The sequence below is a fragment of the Ursus americanus genome, chromosome 14, assembly GCF_024610735.1.
Source record: "Ursus americanus isolate L20-20 chromosome 14, mUrsAme1.1.p, whole genome shotgun sequence".
NCBI lineage: Eukaryota > Metazoa > Chordata > Mammalia > Carnivora > Ursidae > Ursus > Ursus americanus.
Window position 1 is genome coordinate 30628401 of NC_142140.1, and position 24370 is coordinate 30652770.

The 24370-nt window shown below is 42.6% G+C and overlaps 1 long non-coding RNA gene across 2 annotated transcripts in view; it reads right to left on the reverse strand.

Moving 5' to 3' along the window:
* Positions 1-303: 303 nt before the first annotated feature.
* The window catches only part of LOC123798808 (uncharacterized), a 587079-nt gene continuing 563012 nt past the window's right edge, over positions 304-24370 (reverse strand). For both annotated transcript variants that reach the window (XR_015726659.1, XR_006781406.2), the window contains one exon: positions 304-359. This is a non-coding gene — a long non-coding RNA (uncharacterized LOC123798808). The remainder of the gene's footprint in view (positions 360-24370) is intronic.

The window sequence follows — 24370 nt, forward strand, 5'->3', positions numbered from 1 at the left end:
CTGGTCTCTGGCCCTAGAACATTCCGTGTCTGCTCTGGGAAGGCTCAGGTACTGCAGAAAGACCTAGGCTGACTCTCCCTGGAGTCAGGAGCAGGGTCAGCAGAGCATCTCCCAAGGACCTAGGGTCACCAGTCCATTGGCTCTCCCAGTGCCATGCTCTGTACTCCATGCTTCACACTCATTCTCTCATTTGATTTTCTCAACTACCCTCTTAGGTTGTCCTTCAGCCCATTTAACAGAGGAGAAAACCAAGCTCACCAACATTAAATGATTACTCCAACATAACATAGCGAGCAAGTGGCACTGAATGTGAGCCCAGCTCTATGGGGTTCCAAAGCCTGAGATCATCACCAAAGATCCTGGAGGAGGAAAAAGGAGCAAGCATTTAGGAATAGGGGTCGGCAAACTACAGGGCACAGGAGGGGTCTGGCTACCCACATTTTCTGCAAAAAAAAATTTTAGTAGAACATGGCCACACCATCATTTACATATTGTCTATGGTGCATTCCCTCTACACCAGAGTTAAGTTATAACAAAGAACTCATAGCCAGCAGAGCCAAAAATACACACTATGTGCCCTTAAAGGAAAACATTTGCCAGCCCTTGATTTAGAACATTGTACATGGTAATCGGTCTGACTTAAGAGTCATTTCCCCTGTCCTCTGTGTTTTCTTTTTTTCTCATTTACGATCTGGGCATTCGAGGGGCAGTGGCCTCAGGGAAGCAGCAATGAGGAGGGAGTGAAGTATTGCATTTCAAGCACCTAGGATAGTGGTTGGTGCTTAGTAAGTATTCAAGCAAAGATACCCAGTTACCTGCCAATAAGACTATAAAACACCCCAATGCATTGGGAGGATGTGCAAATTCCCATGAGATGACAAAGGGGATGACTGAAGCCTTGGTTGTGGGGTGGACAGTGAGGACTCTTGTAAGCTCTCAAGCCAGCTTTTCTGAAAGACTTGAGGCTCTACTAACCAGCCCCATCAGAGCAGCTGAACCCCTTCCCTGTCAGACCCTTCAGAGGGCCTGGTCTCTGGAGTTGGGCTCTGAGGAAGAATGCCTAAGAATCAAGGTCAATCAAAGTTGTTCTTCATAGAGGACATTATGTTTTTGTTTTCCTCCTTTTAGTCCAACATGAAAGATGGCAGTAAAAGAAAAAATTAAATGGCTCACCCAGGAGTCTATTATCTCATTGATGTATCAGGGATTCACAAGCATAACTCCTCTTAACACCAATGAGAACAAAGCAAATAGATAATTTTCTTCATTGCAAAGGTCAAAAGTAAGTTTGTTTATCCTCTGTATTTTAAAGTTATCAGTGATGATTAAACTTAGGTCTGAGCTGAGTGGGACATGAATGCATTTTTATGCCAGCTTCCATTTCTTCTTCTTAAAACATGAAGACTGTCTTAAAAGAAGCCACAGGGTTCCAGTTGGCCTCATTGGAACCCACACAGGGGCTCTTTGTGATTATGCTAATAAGTAATCACAGTGATACTTCTCTTAACAGAGCCCAGGGTTTTATCTCACTGAAAATTATCTCACATTAGTACTGTGCAGGCACAATACAACATCGGAGACAGCCCAGAGTTACAGGGAATAAACTCACTCTGCGAGTCTGTTCTCCTCCCCAATACCATCGCCTGTTAGTTTTCTACCCCAAGTTGTTCTACCCAAGAGGAGAAATTGTGAGCTCAGTGATATATTGAATGCTTAACTCAACTTCATTAACTAGAGCTAAATGCTAACATGCACGGTACCAGCTTCCAGCACAAATTAGCATCCATAATAAAGCATATAATTAGCCACATACCCAAATGCTCTCCATGATGAATAAGCCCCCAAGAGCCCTCAGCTGCTCTTCGATTTTCCTGAGATGGGTCTGTGGTAGCAGCCTTTTGTCCATCAGCCAAATGAGCATCTGAATTGACAAGGTCTGGACAAACTCATCCAAAGTCAATAATGGAAGGGCAAGGAGAGTTCTCTGCTTTCCTGGCATAGGAAGGTCCACAGGGAGTTAAGCTCAAAGTCAGGGTAGAGGTGGAAATAAAACACTGAGTTCTCCTGGTCACCTGCACTCAAGCCCTGGGCAGTGAACACCAAGAGCCCTTAGTAGAACCAATATGAGCCCTGATGTCTCCAGAAATGCCCATCTTCACCATAACCCCTGTATCTGCGTGCCTGGCCATTTACAAAGGACTTGCAGATCTGCCATCCCCTTCAACCCTCACCGAGAGAGGGTAAAGGATTTGCCTTGAAGGGTAACAGAATGTGCCACCTCAAAATAGGCCAGTTTGGCATGTGGAGCTGAAAGCAATCAGGACCCAGCAGAGCAGGCAAAGCTTTTTACCTCCCCCTTAAATGCCTAAGAAATTTAGATAGGCGGCCTATACTGAGAAGAGAGCTATTTCCAGAGAGAACTTTTTCCCATAAGAGACTTATATGCATGGCAGGGCTACCTTGGTTTACCAAACAGAGAAGGTTTCCTCCTCTCCCCTTCCTGTGAATTGCCTTCTCCCCTTTAAAGCTCCAGACCCCTATCCCTTTCCATAGCTCCCGATGGTATATAAGCCTCATTGTCTGACTGCCCTTGAGTCTCCTACTTTTGTAGGGCTACCATAGGTATGTTTGTAACTAACTTTGTTTTTCTTATGTTAATCTGTCATTTTATTATGGGGCAGGGGGTCTCAGCCAAGAACCTAGAATAGTGGGGAAATTAATTTTCCTCCCCTAGAGCCTAAAGATGCATAAGAATTTGAGCTTAAAACTCCAAATGTGACTCATTTCAGATCAAACCTTCAATGAACACCTATTTCATGCTGTCCACTAAGTTAACATTTGGGGATCTGCCCTATACCAAAGCCATCACCTTGCTTAGTGCATCTCTGGACTCATAGTCTGACCCTCTATCTTTCTACTTGTCTCTCTGTTTTTCCTCCTCTACCATTGCCCTAGACCAAACCACCATCACCACTGGTCTGACTTTGGGGACAGTCTCCAGCACCTCCTTCTGGCTTCCATGCTCTAATTTATCTTCTACATGAATCAAATTTCACTGAAAGGTATCAGCCAGAGCCCATCATTTCCCACTTAAGACATTTTAATAGTTCCTACCGTACACAGAATAAAACCCAAATGCCTGTCCCCAGAGTACAGGCTTCTCAAAGATCTTGCCTCTGCCCACCCTCTTTGACACTTGTGCTCCTCTTTCCTAGCCAGGTTCCCCTTTTACTATACAGCTTTTCCTTTTTCTAATCTCAAATATACCACATTCTCTCTTGCCACAGTGCCTTTTCATTTGCTATCTTTCTCTGTCTGGAATGTTCTTTTCTTGATTCCAGTCTTAGGTAGTTTTCCCTCAAGGTTCAATTCCCAGCTTAAACACCACCTCCTCCAAGAGACCTTCTGTGCCCACAGCCTAGTGAGACTCCTCCACAGTGCTGACCTTGTCACCCTCTTATTTATTTTATTCCTTCTTCTTATTATTACATCCAGAGAGGATCACATGTGCTTACTTCATCCCCATCACTACAAAGCAAGGAAGCTTCCTTAGGGCAAGGAATGGACTCCCTTATGATTCTATATACTCTGTGCACTTAGCAAAGAGGCACATAATAAATTCTGAATAAGAATATACTTATTGGATAAATGAGTAAAGAACTAACAGCAGTACAGTATTCTCATCCACTTTCCCACAGCTGCCTTTGCACATTAAGTGGGACGCAAAGCTGGAGCACAGCACTTCTTAAAGGACAGAGCAACTGCTCAACTGAACTAAAAAAAAAAAAAAAAAAAAAAAAAAAAAATGTCCTTAGAATAACAACTATTCCCATGTCTTTTCCCTAGGACTGAAAAGCTATACCAGTGCTTCCAAACTAAGTGATATATTCATAAGGTGGAAAAGCTCCTGGGTAATGGGAGACATCCTATCACCATTCTTCTCTTGCTAAGAAAACCTCAAGAATCCCTAATGCAATGGGCAGACCAAGGCTAGAGGCTGACAGAGGGAGCATGTGAAGGTATAAAAAGATGTGATCTTTATGGTAAAGGTAGTTCTAAAATCTGTGTGTGAGCTTATCCAAAGGACAGACCATGTGTGAATATCCAGATCTATTTTAAGGAGGATCCCCAGAGGTCCCATTCATGGACTCTTCATTGAATGAAATCCTTTCTAGGGTAAAAGGAATCTGCAGAAAAGGCTCCTTTTTTTTTTTTTTTTTTTTTTTTTTTTTTTTTTTTTAATTTTTCTGTTCTGGCTGCAGAGTCTTTTCTTTAGCCGAGTGCACCGGCTTGGAAAGCTTATCATTCCAGGCTCTGGGCCCAGGGAACTGAAAACCCTTCACCCTATGACACAAAGCCAAATCCAGAGCTTTGCCTTCTGGTCTTTCACTGAAGCCATGCTCATCAGTAGAATGCATTTTGTTCAACTGAGAGGCCAACCCCAAGCTTCATCACTCACCCCCTTGTACCACTTAGGCCACTTTGAAATCATTTTGAAAAATATCCTCCAAGTCCCAGGTAGGATGCCCTGTCCTTTTTGTTCTATGGTCAAACCTTCCTAAACTTTGACAAGCTCTCCATGGGAAGAGGCCTCATTCAAGACTCATTAGAGGGGCCCTGGCTTAGTCACAGTCCACAGCAGAGATGTGAAAAAACACAACCAGAAAAAGGAGAATTTTGGGGGCGCCTGGGTGGCACAGCAGTTAAGCGTCTGCCTTCGGCTCAGGGCGTGATCCCAGCGTTATGGGATCGAGCCCCACATCAGGCTCCTCCGCTATGAGCCTGCTTCTTCCTCTCCCACTCCCCCTGCTTGTGTTCCCTCTCTCTCTGGCTGTCTCTATCTCTGTCGAATAAATAAATAAAATATTAAAAAAAAAAAAAAAAGAAAGAAAAAGGAGAATTTTGGCAAGTTTTAACAAAATTTTCCAATAGTGAGAGCAGTGACTCTGGCAGGTGTTTGAAATCCAACAGAATAGTCTGAGTTCTGAGATTTCCAGAGGAGTGTCCATATGATGTAGTTATTGAATTGGGTACATGTGTGTGATGTGCTGTGGTCTCTTTATAAGTATTTATTTTAGGTCTGCTTCCCTTCATGTTGCAAATAAATACATAAAGCCAGCTTGTGAGCATTAGGAGGGCTCCATGGATAATGAGGTATTGATTTCTCTGTATAGGGATGCTCCCTAGGACAAGGCCAAGAAACTAACCTCTGCTTACTTGGAGATTTGCATAAGCCTTCTGGACAGCCTGAAAGGCAAGAAGGTAAGATTATTTTTTCAAAAAATTATTTGGCTACTGTGCAATAAGAAGTGTTTTAAAGCTCCCATGCCTCCCCTTGTAGTGAACTGATTTTCCATGGGAAGTTGGTCTCCTGTGTATGATAAGTAGGTCTGAGGAAACCACTGAATATATTCATTTAAAATGGTCTCTCTGCACTGATGGTTGAGAAATTTCCATGGGACTGTTGCACTTGAATGCTCTGCATAATTGAACACTGTGTCTGCAAATAAGACTAATAACCATAGTTGTTTAAATGATTACCATATCATAGATCTTAATAGTCTACCAGAAATGCTTCTGACAGTAATGCTTTTTTCATGATCAGCCAACCTTACACTGTCAAGTTGTCCATACAGTTGAAATGGTCACCCACTTCTCTATTGGCCATTTGCCTACTCACCTCTGTTCTTGGCCAAATTTCTCCACCTATAAAATGTAGAAATTGGACTAGATGATCTCTGAAGTTCTTGAAAGATTTGACATCCTGTCTGGGTTTGGAAGAGTGAAAACACTCTGTTTCAGATACATGACATATATTGAAGGGTGGTGGCCAGCAATGGTCACACAGCTGGTAGGAGGTGGAGCTGATTTCGATTGCACCCAAAACCCTCAGTCCTAACCAGTGTGTTTCTTTGAGCAAACTAGAGAGCAGAATCATTTACTGTGTGGTCTGGCAAAAATATTCAAAAGGCTTAGAGAAAAATGAGCACTTCCTTCAGTTAGCTGGGCAAGTTATATCCTATTCTCAGTTGCATTGAATGTGGCACTCCAGAAACCAACATCACAGGTTTGGCTCCTGTATTACTTGATGTAAATCTCTGTATAGGTCATTTGAACAATCTTCTGACTACCCATTTGGAAAATAAAGATGGGTCTGGTAGACTCCTAGGATTTGGGGTGATAGGGCCAATAAGTTGGTATAACTCCCTAATAAAACCAAACATATATACATGTGTGTCCATGAATACAAGTGACAGCAGTGGCTCAGTATAAGACATTCAGGGAGAGACTTATTTTTTAGTGAATTTAGTTAATGCCATCTTCATGAAATGTGATGCCCAGTGGGCACAAGTGAAATATGTCAACTGCTCACCATGGTCCTGAAACAAGTCTCTAGTCACCAAAGCTTTTATAGCATCCAGACAAATCCATACCATCTTCCTCATGGCCATGGACTATGGAGGAGGCCAGGCTGAGAGCTCTGCAGGCAGAACATACCCACTAGAAAGGAAGCCATGGGATTGCTCCTGGGGCATGTCCTGCACTCTGGTTTCATCCAAACCATGACCTCTGCAGCTTGGCAAGGACAAAACTGACTGATGAAAACCTTGAGCTCTGGAGTCAGCACCCAAAACCTGGTTTCTCCACTTCTTTTGAATGGGGGACACCTGACTGTCTGAGCCTCACTTTCCTTTACAAAATGACGATAAATAATGGTATCAGCCTCAAAGGGAAGTTATGAAGATGAATTGAGATTAGAAATAGCATACAGGTGTAATTCTCTCCTTGCCAAATAATTTGCACTATATGAGTTTCCTACAGCTCCTGTAAAAAATTACCATAAACCTGGTGGATTAAAACAACACAAATTTATTATTTTGTATTCTGTGGGTCAGAAGTCTGAAATCAATCAGTTTGAGTGGACTAAAATCAAGGTCTTAGCTGGCCTGCATTCCTTCTGGAGGTTCTAGGGAGAATCTGTTTCCTTGTTTTTTCCCCAGCTTCTAGAGACCACCTGTATTCCTGGCCTTGTGGCCCCTTCTTCCATCTTCAGAGATCATCACTAGACCTCTGCTTCTGTTCTCCCATCTTCCTCTTCTGCCTTTGACTCTCCTGCTTCCCTCTTACAATGCCTCCTTATGATTATATCAGACCTACCTGGATAATCCAGGCTAACCTCCCCACTTCAAGATCCTCAAACTCATCATGATCTGTCAAGTCTTTCTTGCCACCTAAGGTAATATATTCACAGGTTCTGGGGATTAGGACGTGGACATCTTTCGGGGCCATTATTCAGCCTTCCATTATTCAGAGCTTCCACATGCACATAAGTATGGTTTGCACTGTTAGGCTATTTCTTTCTGTCTTTTTTTCCCTTTCCATTTAGGTAAAACGCACATACAATTAAGTGACAAATCTTAAAGCTCAGTTTATGAATGTTTACATGTATGCACCCTTGTAACCCCTCTCAAGTCAAGATGAGAACATTTCCAGCCCCTTTCCCACCTCCCAAAGGCTACCTTGTGCCCTCTCCTGGTCAGAACCCACCTCTACCCTGAAGTAATTGTGTATGTTTATTCTCATAGATTACTTTTGCCTGTTCTTGAAGTTCATATGCATGAAATCATACTGTATGAACTTTTTTGCGCAATGTACTAACTATGAGATTCCATCAGGATGCGGAATAAACTAGTTTGCTCTTTTGCATGGTCCTATAATTGATCATTTTTTAACCTGTTCTTTCTATCTATCTATCTATCTATCTATCTATCTATCTATCTATCATCTATCTATCTATCTATCTATCATCTAGTCTTAGAGCATCAACATGCTTCTAGCTTGTCAAGAATCATATCAAAAATCACCTTTCTAAAACATGCGTTAGTAGCAATATGTCCTCAGTCATAAATAATGTGTCACCACCTCCTACACCACTTGTATGTAACCTGCAGGACCACTTACACTTAGGGGCTCTTAGGAGTTGTGCACTGATCTCATGAGCTACTTCACCTGCTCCTTGTAGACAGAAATATTCAGTTTTATTTATCTCTGTAAATATCAATCCTAGCACCATGCCAAGCGTGCAGCCACCCGAGCTTAGTGCTATCTATTGCTTTATCTCCATGATAACCATTTTCCTCTGAGAAAAGATACATTGATGTTGCTTATTATTTGAAACCCACATGTGCAAAGCATACCCATTTCCTATGTGTATTCTAAGACTCACTAACAGGAAGTGGCCTGGAAAACTTCCACATGTTCCCTTTTCAACACTGATCAGAAACAAATGCTGGGAGGCAAGGTTTCATTTAGGTAGGCAGGATTTCAAACCCTTGACTTCTAGGGTTTTTTCCCCCCCCTCAAAGTAGAGTAAGAAAGTATAATCAAGAATCTAAGTCCATTTTTGAGGTTTGACACTGATAGCTTTCAAACCCCATTCCTCCCCATTTATGACTTGCCCCACATCTGGGCAAGTCCATGAGGAAGCTCAGGCCCTGGCAGGGAAGTTCACACTACTCAAATCCCAGACTTTACAGGAAAATCTTACCCCAACTCTATCCCTTAAATACCCCAAAAACTCCAAAGCCACCTGATTCTCCCTTCTTCTTCTTGCTTATTTCTGAATAGAATTTGAGATCTTCTCAGGAAATCCTTTGGCTACTTATATGTGATTAATAAACATTATTTTACATCTTCCAGTGTCTGTGTCATTTGTCCTAACACCCATACATTTCTGGGAGAGCCTGTCCAGTGTCCAGAAGGGGATGCTTGGTGCCCAAATAAGACAGAAGATATAACAAGTTCCATTCTCCAGAGTAATGATAAAAACCTCACCTGAGATGGACATCGGTCATGTTTGCGTACTGCATATCCAGTACTCCTTTTCTGGAAACGTCATTTTGATTTTCCTTAGGAATCATTTCTCCTCATTCTCCAGCCATGTATTTGGGGTGGAGCTAAGCCTTAAGCCTCCTCCAGTTTCCAGGCCTCCAGGGTGGCCTTGACCTCAGCCTGGCCAAACATTGCACTGTGTTTCCTGGTCACATTGATTTGGTTTGGAGGTGGTCTCATGACCTAATCTGATCTAAGAAAACTCAATCCAAGGACTTGGCTTGGATTTTGGAGAAAGAAGAGTTCTATTTGCACTGGGTTTGCTTGCCGTAAGGCTAATCTGAGGCCAGGGTTGCCAGGGACCAGAGTTCTGATGGGTCTCTCCCCAAAGTGATGCCAACGTAGGTGCAAACAAAGCATAGAGATAGGGATAGAGAGACTCTAATCCTCCCAATACTGTGCAGTCCCTAGATCTAGTCAAATTCAGACTCAGATCCATTCATGATTTGTAATTACATGACCTAACAACTTCCCATTTCAGATTAAACCACTTTTAGTTGGGTTTCTGCCACTTATGCCTGGGAGCACTTTTGAAGGATACAATCATCAGGTTTTCTACAATCTGAGCTTTTTGCTTCTCTGGACACATTGAGACCAAATATTCAATAGAAACCATACAACCTTGGTCCCCCCATAAACACTGAAACCTCCTTTTCTAGGGGTAAAAGCAGCAGATGTGTGAGAAATGGCATGACAAATTCTGACTTGAATTGCCATTCTACCAAGACCAAAAAACCCCTAAATAAACAGTACTAGGTCAACAGTTTGCTAGAAATATCAGCTGAGTCAGAATGCGAAAATTCCAGCTCATTGGAACATCACTTACTCTGTGCACCAGGAGTCCTATGTCAGCAGAAGCTTGTGCTGTACTGGAGGAAGCAAAGACAAACTACAGAATGAGCATGATTCCCCAGTTTCTACTCAGTGAAATTTAATTCTTTGGTAATTTCCATTCCAGTGCTAAAGTCGGTAAAGTGAGCTAAGCTGGGGCAAAAGTCCCATTCCATACAACAGCTAAAATTAACTGAATGTTGTGATTGGCAGGATAATGTCCCCCCCAAATGTCCACATGCTAATCCCTAAAACCTATGAATATGTTATGTTGCATGACAGGGGAGAATTAAGTTCAAAAATGGACTTGAGGTTGCTAATTAGTTGACTTTAAGATAAGGAGATTATGCTTGGTTATCCAGATGGACCTAATGTAATCACAAACATCCTGGTACGTAGAGAGAGAGGCAGGAGCGGAGGTCAGAGTATTGTAGTGTGAGATGTACTCCACCCATTGTTGCTGGCTTTGAAGACAGAGCAAGAGGGCCACCAGCTCAGGAATACAGGTAGCTTCTAAAAGTTGGAAATAGAAGGGGGAATGAACCATGAAAGACTATGGACTCTGGGAAACAAACTGAGGGCTTCAGAAGGGAGAGGGGGTGGTGGAATGGGATAGGCTGGTGATGGGTATTAAGGAGGGCACGTATTGCATGGTACACTGGGTGTTCATGGAAGTAATGAATCATGGAACTTTACATCAAAAACTAGGGATGTACTGTATGGTGACTAACATAATAAATATTATTTAAAAAATAAATAAATAAAAGTTGGAAATAACAATGAAATAGATTCTCCTATAGAGGTTCTGTGTTGGTTTGGTAGGGCTGCCATAATACAATTCTGCAGGCTGTGGTGGCTTCAACAATAGTAATTTACTTGCTCACAGTTCTGGAGACTGGAAATCCAAGATCAAATTGCCAGCAAGTTTGGTTTCTCTGGAGGTCTCTCTCTTTGGCTTGCAGATGGTACCTTCTTGCCATGTCCTCACATGGCCATCCTCTGTGTACTCGCATCCCTGGCATTTCTCCGTAGGTCTAAATTTCCTCTTCTTAGAAGGACACCAGGCAGACTGGATTAGGACCTACATCAGCAGCCTCATTTTAACATAATCATCTCTTTAAAGACCTTATCTCCAAATACAATTATATTCTGAGATGCTAGAGGTTAGGCCTTCGGCATACGAATTTTGGAGGACACAACTCAGCTCATGACAGGTTTCAGAAAGGAACACAGCACGTCCAATAGCTTGATTCTAGCCCATTGAGACCCATGTCAGAATTTTTTTTTTAATTTTTAAGATTATTTAGTTGAGAGAGAAAGAGTAAGCAAGCACAAGGAGGGGAAGGGGCAGTGGGAGAAGCAGACTCTCCACTGAGCAGGGAGCCCAATGCTGGGCTCGATCCCAGGACCCTGAGATTATGACCTGAGCCAAAGGCAGATGCTTAACTGACTGAGCCACCCAGTTGCCCCCCGCCCCGCCATGTCAGACTTCTGACCTAGAAAACTGTGAGATAATAAATGTGTGTTGTTTAAAGCCTCTACGATTGTGGTAATTTGTTAAGGGAGCCCCAAGAAACTAATACATGCATTTACTACGTGGCCAGCACTGTACTAAGTGCCTTGCCTCTGTTAATTTAAGTTTCATCCTCATGTCAGCCTTATGAGGAGAAATCATCATGATCTCCATGTAGGAGGAAACAGAGACACGGTGATGCTCATATCTACCCACCACCATATTGTAAGAGTAGTGAGGCCCAAACTTGAACACAGACACAACTGATTCCAAAACCCTGTTGCTCCACCACCACCCCACTCACTGGAAAACACTAAGGACTCAGAAATGACTTTTCAAGCAGGGTAGATAAAGAATGGTAACAGAGAGTCACCAGATGAGCAGGGACACCTGGACCCAGCCTCTCATTCGGAAAATGAAGAAAAAGCAGAGAAATGAAGTAGCCTTCCAAGACCCAAAGCCAGCTCTCTAGGGCCAAAGTGGAGTCTAGGCCTCCTGGCTGTCAGCCCAGTACACCAGTCACTCTTTCTCCTTCAATGATATGAACAGTCACTTCACATCTCCATGTCATCTCACTGAATCATATTACAGGGGAGGAGGCTCAGATCCAAAGTCACAATATGGCAAAGCTTGGTCTCAACCTTCTTGCCTCATTGTACCTCTTATAAAATATCTCCTTATGAGAACACAAATTTCATGCTTAGACCTGTCTTATATCCCTTGGTAAGCAACTTTAGAAACAGGAAGAGCCTTTGAAATTTGTATTTGAATCCCAAACTTGAGTCCAGAGTCAGGACAAGTAAGACTGTGAAATGGCTTCATTTCTATTGCTTTATCTAGAAAAGTCAACAGTAGCAGAGAGATTGTGAGCAACAGACTGTGAACCTGCCACAGTAACATCAGGCTAAGACTTTCTAGGGCACATCACAAAGGTGCATGCACTCCATGGCTTCTCTGAAACAGCCCAGGAGACAGCTTTTATTTCCCTCCCCCAAACATCTTTCATTTCCATTTACAGGAAGGGCTGGCCACATGGCTGATGAAGCTGGGAACAGGTAACTTCCTTACACAACTGAGACTTGAAAGACCATAAAGACTCCAAGCTAGGAACAGTTCGATTCGTAGGATTCCCACAATTACCACAATCCTATCCTGGTCAAGAGAGAGAAGAACTGCTGTCAGTTGCGCCACTGTGCCTGGAGGAAACAGCCACATTTTTGAGTCACTGAGCCTCAGCGGCCCATGGAATTCATCACTGAGTTTCAGCACCACTGCCTCTCTTTATGATCTGGAGAATCTCTGGAGGGGAATTTGCAGGGGATGGTAGTGAGCTGGCAGTGGGTATTTTTGTGTCGTATGTTGGTTGCTCAAATATTGAGAGTGAATATCCCCGAAAGGTCAGCTGTCTTACCCATACACAGCAAAGTTCTCATGAGAATTGTTTTTGCCAGAATTTAAAGGATGTTATTTTGTGACTTTAAACATCAGTGTAAAGCACAGTAAAAACTGTCATGTTTGATTTGCTTTATGTTCACATCCTTGAACTTCCGTTGCCCACGTAAAGTGACTAAACTAGCAAATTGGAATATCCATAACGTTGCTTAAAATGAAATTCCATTAACACTAAATGAGACCACACTCTCAGCAAGTTGATGGAATTTTGCATTTGCTTAAAATCTTAAGTGGGATTTTAGTTGCACTGGATTGAAGAACACAGAAGGCACCAAACTGAGGTGATTATTTGTGATAAAATAGTAGTCAAATACAACAAGGCAAACTAATTTTAAATATAAAAGGATAATGGGCTTTACTTGTGTTTGGGGCATTAATGTGCTAATTTGTTCTTTTTTTTTTTTTAAGAGCTTTTATTTTTTCCTCTTCTCTAAAATAAAATATTCTTCATTGTGTTGTAATATTTCCCTGCTGGGCCAAAAGAAGAGGGGAGGGGAGATTAGAAAAGGAAGAAAGCCAAAGGTAATTAAACATTACATTTAAAATGTTGCAATCACAAGCATCTTACTGTAAGGAGTCCTGTTATCACATTCCCATCCCACAGGCTCAATTCCACTGTCAATATGTTCATATCACTCACATGAAGCTACAGAAGACAGATTGCTGTAATTTGTTGTGTGGTTTAACACTGTCAAGGGATTCTTTAGCTGGTCCAAATCGCTTTGGTTAAATAGATACGTGCGCGTGTAGGTACGTACGTACGTGTACACACACACACACACACACTCACACACACACACACTTCTAAAAGTTTTCTACATCAGTCCCAAAGCACTCATTTGTGAAAGTTCCCTTTTGGTTTAATTACACTTTTCATTAGACCAGAGACTATAAAGGCACATATATGGCATTGCCTGTCAAGAGTTTTGGTTGGTCAAATAATAGAATAATCAATCATCTCCATTCTTAGAGAATGGCATGAGCAAAGGTATGATAGAGGCAGTTGGATTCATTCTCAGAAAGTCACTGAACAGTTACAGTGATTGTCAATTGTTAACTTCTTCTGATAAGTACATAATGACCCTAAATGTTTCCTTAACAACATGGAAATTGAAATCATCTCTCTTAGTTGAGTCTTTCCTACTAGACAAAATGAGACTTGCAAAAACTAGCTTGGGGTTCCAATGGCTTTCTTTCTTTCTTTCTTTCTTTCTTTCTTTCTTTCTTTCTTTCTTTCTTTCTTTCTTATTTTTTAAGGATTTTATTTATTTATTTGAGAGAGAGAGAAAGACAATACAAGTGGGGGGTGGGGGAGGAGCAGAGGGAGAGAGAGAAGCAGACTCCCCACTGGGAGCCCAACACGGGGCTCGATCCCAGGACCCTGAGATCAAAACCTGAGCTAACGGCAGAAGCTTAACCAACTGAGCCCCCACGCCCCCCATGGCTTTCTTAAGATCATCAAGATACACTTAAATCCAAACTTGGAAAATGCTAAGTTCTTAATTAAAGAAATCCACTCACTCATATGTTATACATACACCACCCTGCCATGGGGTTGATTCTAAAGGTTAGGGCACTTTTGTTTGGGCAACTTATTGTTCAAATTTTCATTCATGTGGCCTCTGTAGCTGGGATGACTTCCCCCTGACTTTATGGGAACTTGGTAATTCCTAGTGAATGAAAGAGATACCCTCAGGGATCCTCCTCTGGGGAGAAAACTCAGGCTCTGCCTCAGAGGTCCACAGACGGAAAAACCAAGGTTTAAGGCATCTCAATATTTTCCATCACCTCTTTTTTCCCCCGTTTCTTAAAAAAGAAATCAAGATGACTGCCTCTATTTTAGCATACCCTAAAAATATTCCCTAGGGACAGAACTCCCAACTTTCTTCCTCTCTTCTTAGGACTTTAGAAAGGAGCCTTTATTCCTTTCTGTCTCCCCTGAATTCATGTCTGTCAAGTAACAGGTACTCAGTTTATTCAGTGAATAAACAAACACACGAATGGAAGATATCTGATCTCCTAAGCTCTTTATCTCAAATTAATTTCTTCTTTTGTTCCTCCCCTCTTGTGCTTTCCAGTATTTGCTTGAATCCCTAAAAAATTCTTGAAATTTGATCTTCAGGTATAAGACACTTACCTGGATTGCTGCTTCTTCCCTCCACTGTTCTCCAGATGGCCTATCTTTTGATGAAGCACATTCACACTGTTGCTCTTGAATATTGGTCAGGTTTTCTCTTCACAGACACATCACATTCACTTTGCAAAGAATTTTCAAGAACACTCATTCTCTCCTCCTTCCTGTGACATAGCCCAGGAAGGCCCTTCCCATTTCATATACCAGAAAACGGGTTCAGAAGAAAGGCAGGCCTTTGGGCTGTAAACATAAGATTCCCTCCCCTCATCCCACCCTGACCTGTAGATCCTGTTTCCTGAGAAAGTTTTTCACTCAACAGTCAAAGAGGTTGAAGGTAGATGGAAATGAACAATAGATTTTAAGTCCTGTGGGGCTTGAGTATGTGCAAAAATTTATATCCCTATTTTGAAGACTGCTCAGGCCCCATGGAATGTCCCTACCTTCTTCTCTGGGGGATGGCAGCACTGAAAAGCATTCCTCCTCTTGTCCCAGTTGACCTGTCTGGAGGATATGTGCTGAATGTCACCTTGCTGAAAGCAAAGGCTGGTCGCTGTCCCTTCAGTGGGCACCCTTGCTTTCTCTGACCTTCACTACCTCTCTGCTAGCGGTACTTAGATTTCTTGTGGGGACAACTCCACAGTCCACTGGGTCTGGGAATCCGTCTATCTCCAGGGAACCTGGATCATGAGCAGCATGATGCAGATACACTCCAATGGCTGCCCTTCTGCTAACTCAATCTCCTGCCTGTTCCACTCTGTCCTTCCTGAGATCCGCCTGTCCTTTTTTCTCAAGTCTGAGAGATACCCTTCTCTTCTTCCAGTCAATGCTAATCTTTTGCATAGTTCAGCCAGACTTGGGCTCCATTGCTTATAACCCAATTCCAACACTTAACTAATATAGGAAAGATACAAAGAAAGAGATTTCCTAGGAGTTTGATGGGCCGGATACCTGTCACATGGACGATGGACCTGTCTGGGTTCTGTATGCATTCTGTGTCAGCTCCTGTTTCTGCCATGACCTGGACTGCCAGGAAAAAGTCCTTGTCACTTCCCATTAAGGTAGACTTGGAACAAAGTATTGCTGTCAGAGACTGAACCAGCAAATGGACAAGGGCAAAGCCTTTCATATTGTCAGCTCAGTCTGAGAAGACGGCACATCCTGATAGGCTAGCAAGAAACACATGGGCCTTGGGTCTGGTTTGTGTTTGTGTTTCAGTAGAATAAAAGATAGTGGCAGGAGGTAACACCATTTCATGTCAAGCATGCAGGCACTGAACTATGAAAGAAATTCCTGAAGTCACAGGATGAGGGGAAAGACTTCTTCATTTCTGAAAAACAGGTGACAAGTGACAGAACACACGGGGCAGAGTCAGTCCTGGGATGAAGGGGTGTTTGCCATTTGAGAGTCGTGGGGGCCACTCTGCTCAACTCTCTCCCAAACTCTGCTAAACATCTTTCAAGGTTGAGAGAGACCACAACTTAGGGAAAGAAAGGGCATCTTGAGATACCAGAGTGCTGGCTGTCCTGGCCCTCAGGGATTTAGGTAATGAGAGGGGAATCAGAGCCTTAACTGGGTTCCTTTGTCTCCTTTCAACTCACTCTCCCCTCCCAGCAAATCCCACTGGATGAACAGCAATAGCAAGAGCTCCCATTAATTAGACACTTGATGTATTCCAGAGACTACGCTCAATGCTCTACATTCATGGGTTCATTTAATTTTCACACCAACCATGGAGTCAGTATAGGGTTTCTGCGGGACCTCGGATTGACATGAAGAGATGCCTTACCTGAACACATACACACACACAGCCACCCATAGCCCTTTCACATTTGGTGCTTATGTCACCACTTCAAGGAGTACGTAACAACCTCTATGCGTCTGCTTGCAGGAATGTATATAAACATTGGACTCCTCTGGTTCTTGAACTGAACGCAGTCTCATAGAAGCCTTCCCTTCATCCTGTATAGTAGGTCTGCCTCAAGCTCTGCTAAAATGATGAGAAACTCATTTTCCCAGCACAGTTGCATGCTGTTATTCACGTCTCCACACGACAGAGCTAGGAAGTAGCATATAGGATTTGAACCCATATCAGAAGACCTGCTGTGACAGTGCCTAGAGCTCTCTGAAGATTGACCCCATCAGAGGGGTGTCCAAGTGTCCAGACCCTGAGAGCCTGGCTGCACATGCTCTGTGACAGGGACTGGCCTCAATGGCCCTCTAAGGTGCTGCTAACTATGGGGCTGAAGTCCCTTCTTGGTACGTGCCCACACCTGTATTGAACAGAGTTCTTCTTCTTCTTTTTTTTTTTTTTTTTGATTTTATTTATTTATTTGACAGAGACAGCCAGCGAGAGAGGGAACACAAGCAGGGGGAGTGGGAGAGGAAGAAGCAGGCTCCCAGCGGAGGAGCCGGATGTGGGGCTCGATCCCAGAACACTGGGATCACGCCCTGAGCCGAAGGCAGACGCTTAACGACTGTGCCACCCAGGCGCCCCTGAACAGAGTTCTTCTTGGCAAGAGAAAAGGACAGTTATGGGGACACATGTCCATAAGATGCCTGGGAGCCATACACCCAGGTTTTAGGATGGATTTTTGAAGACTTGCCCATACTCCCCCACTCCTCGAATTCCTAGCCCTCTTGGGCTAGGGAAAAAGTAATAGAACCTTCTTCAACTGCCCAGCCCTATAGGTTCCTGCCAGCAGTGTTCACACCTCACCTTCCTTTCCCAGTTCTGCTCTTCGGGCCAGCGGCCCCTACCTCCTATGACTGTGCCTCCTCCATCAGTATTTTCAAAGCCAGCCCTATCCAGGTCACACTCCCATCCTAGCTGCAGATCTGGGGTGCAGCTCAGATGCTTCAAAAATATCTGTGTTACAACCTGCCCCCAGGCAGTTCCAGCAACTAACATTCCTATGAAACAGCTTGCCAGGTGGTTTTATGGATGTGACCTAATTTGATTTTCAGTATCTTCCTCTAAAATAGCCCCTACACCATCACCTTTATTTTCAGGCAGGAAAGAAACAATAGAAACAGTCTGGTGCAGTGTTTTCTTTTCCTTGTGGGGCCCTACACTACTGGGAGGTTATATTCTAAAGTCAGACCAAAAAAAGTGTACTGGGCAAAATACTATTAAAAATCCCTTAAATACCTAGGAAGTAGGAAAATGTTTACTTTATATCATTAATGGTCTATAGCAAATCTTCTACAAACTACAGCTTGAGGACCACCAAACTAGAGTAAATACAGGAACAAAATCAAAGTCTGTATGCAAACTCGGGCATTTTCAAACAATCCACCTTTCAGATAACTCAATTCTCCAGAGGGGGAAGAGAAACGAACAAAAATGCTGATGTTCCTGCTTGTTGCCATGTGCTGCATCCCATTTTAATATTAATCTTCAATTATTAGAATGCTATAGATCTGTTCGTTACAAGGAGTAATTTAGGTATTGGGTCTGTTTCTAATAATGGGCATCTAGGATACATGCTGTTCTAAGACTGTTTAAAAGTGAAATGTCTGGATGGCATGTCTGTAACGTACAACTGAGAAACCAGGCTCAGAGAAGAAAGGAGCCTCCCAAGGCTACGTAGTGGTCATGCAGAGCCCTTATCCTCCAACCTCCAGGCTGGCAGTCTTGCTGGAGCATGTCCATCCCATAACTGTGAATCACTAAGTTGACATAGTTCAAACTTTAATCGAATTGGTTGGCATACAACTGACTGGGAGAATCACTGAATTATATTTATTCCATGGGGATTCTTTGCTCCCTGAATGCATTCCTGGAGACTATTTTAATTATACTGTTCTCTGGTGTTAGGAAGTCAGTGAAACATCCCCACATCTGTCTTGCATTGTATCATGTTTGTCTTACGTGACATACAAGCAAACATCCATTTAGGACATGGGAGGAGATTCTTAAATCATTTGAACAACCACAATTTTGATAACTGGACCCTTGCAAGGTGCCAGGCAACTTACCAAATGCTTTATGTGCATTATCATGCTTATTCCTTAATAATGAAATCAGAATTCTTTTCATCCCCTTTTAGAGCTATAGAAACAGAGGCTTAGAAAGGTCAACTAACTTGTTCAAGGTCACACAGTTAGAAAACAGTAGAACCTGGAATCAAATCCAGGTCTGTCTTGTTCTAACTCTGAAATACTGAAAATGCTGCCTAAATGAAACATTTCACTGTCGAATCAGCAGTCTTTTTGTGAAGACATAGCCACAAGTAGCAGCAGGAGAGACTAGAGAGTCACTTTCCAGTCCTTGGGGACAGTCACCGTGACTGCCCTTGTCATCACAGCATGCTCGGTGCACCCTGAGGTCGAAAGGGGCACAAAACAGGGGTCGAGCGTTGTTGCCTTTGCAAATGCACAAAATGAATGTAGCTTGTGAGCCTGACCATGGCCACATCCTCACATCCCCCATGTTTTGGGTCCCATCTCCTTTGTCTCAGGCCTGTGTTGCTAGGCCACAGTCCATTTAGGATTGCTTATCTAATCTATAATAATCCAACGTGTCGGATGGAATCCAGAAAAGTGACAGTAAACCGCCTCACGCTGAAGTGAGAATATTTCTCGCCAACTCAAATTATTTATGGTCTAACAGTTAACCAGTCACTCAACTTGAGGATTTTGGCACTGTAGGGCTGTTTTATTACCCTCAGCATAAAGATGCCTTGTACATAAACAACATTTACTATGACAGTCTGCTGGCTGACTTGTTAAAACCATGTTGTGTCAGGATAGGATTGTTATAACTGAAGCAGAAAGCACCTTGCTGTTCTCTTCTGCATGAGTGCACTTGGCTCACAGGAAGTACTCACATATTTTGGTTAACACATTCACCAAACCATTATTTATACAGTACCTACTATGTGCCAGGTTCTTCTCCAAGTACTGGAAACACAAAGAAGATAAAAGAGTCCCTATCATTATGAGGCTTACATTCTAATTGAGGGAGACAGGCAACAAACAAATAGATAAATGCCAGTGCTTTGAAGAAAAATAAGGCAGAGTGAAGGAGGACTGAGAATGACGGGTGGTAGCGCTATGGTCTAGGACAACTTCTCTTGTTGGCGGACATGTGAGCATATAAATGAAGGGAGTGACTGGTGAGAAGACTATTCCAGGAAAAACCAACAATAAGAGCAAAGGCCCTGAGGCAGGAGCATGCCCAGTATGTAGAGGGAAAAGCAAGGAGGCCAGTGTGGCTAAAGTAGACAAGTCAGAAGGGAGAAAGGGAGAGCGGCAAGGTAAAGAGAGTTAGCAGGAAGATTGGGTGGTGTGAGGCCTGATTGTATATAGGTCCTTGTAGCCACAGCAAGGTTTTTAGATGAGGAAGGGAGGAAGGGAAAAAGGAAAGAAGGAAAGAAAGAGTGAATGAGTGAATGAAAAGTGCCATGTGTGAGGACAGACAGAAACCATTTTCTGTTTGTGTCTCTCGAACTAATCAGAGCAGCCACCATTTCCTGAAAGCCTACAATGTACCAAGATCTCTGCTAGGCATTTGGCAGGCATGATCTAACTTAATTCTCCTGACTATCCCCATGATGGACTCATGACCCTCTTTTACAGATGAGAGAATGTAGAGGTGTAGAATGGTTCAGCAACTTGCACAAGATTACAGAGTGGTAAACGTTGAGCCAGGGCACAAACCTGAATCTCTCTGGATGTCAGGCCTGTGCTCTAAAACCACTTCAGCTACTGGGATCCTTAGGCAAGACAATCTGACTCAACATAAGAAAACATTTTCAAGACAGTAGAGCTTCTTGAATATGGACTAGGCCATCTGCAGAGGGGAGGAGCTCCCCAGGATGGAATGCATCCTGGTAGATACTGGATATGGAAGGAGGGGCTTAAGCATCAGATCAAGTGTAGAGTAGGGTGATGGCCAAGCCCTCAGTGATATCTGAAAGTCTCTCAGAGCCTTGAATGTCTCCTGGCACTTTCTTTTGGTATGCTGTTTGTCTATACGTGTTTTTACGTTGATTATTGTATCTTTGGCAATACAAATGCTTTTAATTCATATGTACAAACTGGCTCACTTTTTGCTTGACGGCTTTGAGGTCTCTGCCTTACTTAAAAAATACTCCTCCACCCCAGGTTTATAAAATATTACCCTACGTTTTTTTCTAATACCCCTAAACATTTTGAAATAGAGATGAAATTCTTATAAAATTAACCACTGTGCATTTTTGGTGGCATATAGAAGATCCACAATATTGCCTAACCACCGCTTCTACCTAGTTTAAAAATACTTTCATCACCCCAAAGGAAACCCCATACCCATTAGCAGTTACTTTCTAGTCCCTCCTCATTCCAGTACCTGGCAATGAGTAATTTGCCTTCTGTCTCAAGGATTTGGTCTGGACATGTCATGTAAATGGAATCATATAATATGTGCTAACTTTGGAGTCTGGCTTCTCCTACTAAGTATAACATTTTCAAAGTTCATCTAAGTTGTGGCAGGTATCAGTACTGCATTCCTTCTTATGGCTGAATATTTTATTGTATCAATATTCTTAAACTGTTATTTAACTTGTCTTACAATTGTAATCTATTTTGTATATGGTGTGAGGTAGGGGTCTAACTTTGTAAAATCACAGACATTAAGGCATTATTTTTATTGTAATACCAATACCCAGGAGGAAATGAAAATATATTGGAATTATTCAAATATATTAATATTTCATCATTCACATTAACCTGAGACCCAAGTACTTTCAACACATCCTGTAGTGACACCTGCCAGAGATGAAGCAAGATCTTACTCAAGACAACAAATTACCAGTCTTTACCTTGGCAGTCTAGGCAATCACACTAATTCATGGGCCTCCTAATGGTCCCCCCCCTTTCCCTTGGGCATTAGCAGGTTTGTGGAGTGACATTTATCCAATCAATGTATCAGCATTACATGGATCCTCTTAAAAGACACTTAAAAGATACAGCATTCTCAAACCCACGTGAGCTGGCAGTTCAGAAATAGCATTGGTATTCTGGTTAATTTATTTTCTAAATGTTCATTCCGGAGTGGTGGAAACTTTTGACCTTGATGCTGATTATGATTAGCATAGCAATCACTCTTCTATAATTAAAAGGCAGACAAGAATTTTCTTTGGCTTGTTTATTAATTCCCTTATGAATCTTCTTTTTTTTTTTTCAGCAATGAGGGCAAAGTGTTTTGTGTTAGTCGTGAGGGATGTGGGTGTAGTGACCCCAAAGACAGAGGCCATGACCTTGCCTTAAAGAATAACCACTGCCTCTTGGATGACCCTGAAGCAATCTGTGTCCCCTCCCATTCCTCCTCCTCCCTCCCTTGGCCTAGCTATGGAGCCACACAGCCCTCATGATTAGCCATAGGAGTTACATTTATTTCAGCTACTGATCTTTTGACAGCCCACAGTAGAAGGCCAAGACCGTATTGCAAAAACCACTGCGGCATGGGACAGCCTTTTCCAAATCTCACCTTATGTGAATCTGACTCTGGAGGCCCAGGACCCCTGTTCAGCTCTATGCCTCTGGTTCTCCACTTGGCATTCAAGTTAGAGCTGGGAATGATGTTTGCGGTCTCAATTTTATAATGACTATTATTTATGGATGACTTGATATATGTAGACACAGTTCAAAGTGTTCTTCATGCTTCCTGTCATGTAATCCTCTCAATAATGTGATGCAGGTATGATTATCATTCCCATTTTTTCAGATGAGGAAACTGGCTTCAAGTGATGAATAACTTATCCTAGGTCATTCAGCTAATAAATGTGAGAAGTGGGATCTCTGCTGGACTACAAGGCCCCTGCTCTAAACCAACACACTTTTGTTTCCCCAAGACTTCACCTTGACACTTGACTCTTTGAGAACTAAAGCTTCATCTGAGGACTTGCCCCCTTGTAATAATGATACAATGACAACAACAATGGTGATAGCAAACACATGTGCCAGGCTCTCTTCTCACTCTTCATATATGCAGTCCACCAATAATCCTAATGAGGTGGATCCTATTATGATTCCCATGTTACATATGAGAAACTGAGGCACAGAGGAGTCTCACAGCAGCAGAGATAAGCCTGGAGCTGGTGCTGTCTGTGAGCTTTGCTATTGCAGTGGGGATACAGAAAGGCATCTTGGAATCTTTGATGCTGCTGTGCAGCCCAGCAGGGATTCAATGGTCCAATTACTGAACTGGGTTTGTAGTTCAATCCCAGGCAGGATGTGGGAGTGCCTCTTTCCTAACATCCTTCCAGACTGCTTCTCTGCAATACCTCATCTACCACTCTATCCTCTAAATCTGCACACACACCCCCGAATAATTTCCTCTGATATCCTCAATGCTGGCATCTCATTTCTGTGGTCCTCTCAATTCTGTGTTCTAAATGGGCCTCTGAGTCCCACCTTGCTCCTGCAATGTCCTGCCAACTCCCTGATGTCTAACGTGGAGTCTTCAGCTCTAACCCAAACAAACTCCCTGTGGGTTATTGTCCAAATCTCTCCACAGAGTGTACATCAGCTCTCTCCACTAGGGGACAGAGAGGAGATAAAGACGCGGGGAGGGGATCTCATACCTGGAGATGGAACAACTGAGGCACAGACTGGGGAGCTCCTTGGTGCCGCAAGTGGTCTTCTATAATTTCCTATTAACCTGGCTACTTTGGGGCAAATTTGTGGACTTTGTTGTCAGAAATAATTTGTTGAGTTGGACATGTTGAATTTTAGGATAATCCTTCTGATATAGTTCCAGGACGATCTCATATAGGAACTAAATAGGACTAAATAAAACTTGCATTGTGTCTTGCTTTAGAATGGCTACAAAGCTAATAGTAATAACGGTAATGATAAAATTGCAAAAACATTTATAGAGAATTTTTATGTGGGAGACTATTTTAAGAGCCTTAAATGTATTTTTTTAATTAACATATAATGTATTATTGGTTTCAGAAGTACAGGTCTATGATTCATTAGTCTTATATAATACCCAGTGCTCATTACATCACATGCCCTCCTTTAACGTCCTTCATCCAGCCTTAAATGTATTAACTCTTTAATTCTTGGGAAGGAAGTGCTATTATTTTCTCAATTTATAGAGGGAGAAATAGATTAGGATAAGTGCCTAGGTTACCCAGCTGTAAGATGCAGAGCCAGATTCAATCCCTGCCACTAGCTGCACAAACCATATCCTTACATTGTATGGTCTGTTTTAATCAAGGGCTTCCAGAGACAGAAGACATTGCCATGATACGAAGATGTGTTTCAAGTCGTAACGCTAACACCCATTTCTTTGTGTCCTGCTGGTACCAGGGATTTTTATACATATCATCCCATTTAGTCCTTACAACCGTGCTCTGAGGAAAGTACTATTACCCTTCCCACTTTAAAGATGCAGAAACTAAAGCTTAGAACAGTTAAGATAGTTTTCAAGGTCAAATAGCTGACGATAGCAGGGTTGGAACTTGAATCCAAGCCCTGCTTAACTTTGAATCTAGTTTTTTAAGGATACATTTTTCTGTGTTCTTTCATAGTATAGTGTAGAAAGAAGAGGAGATGGT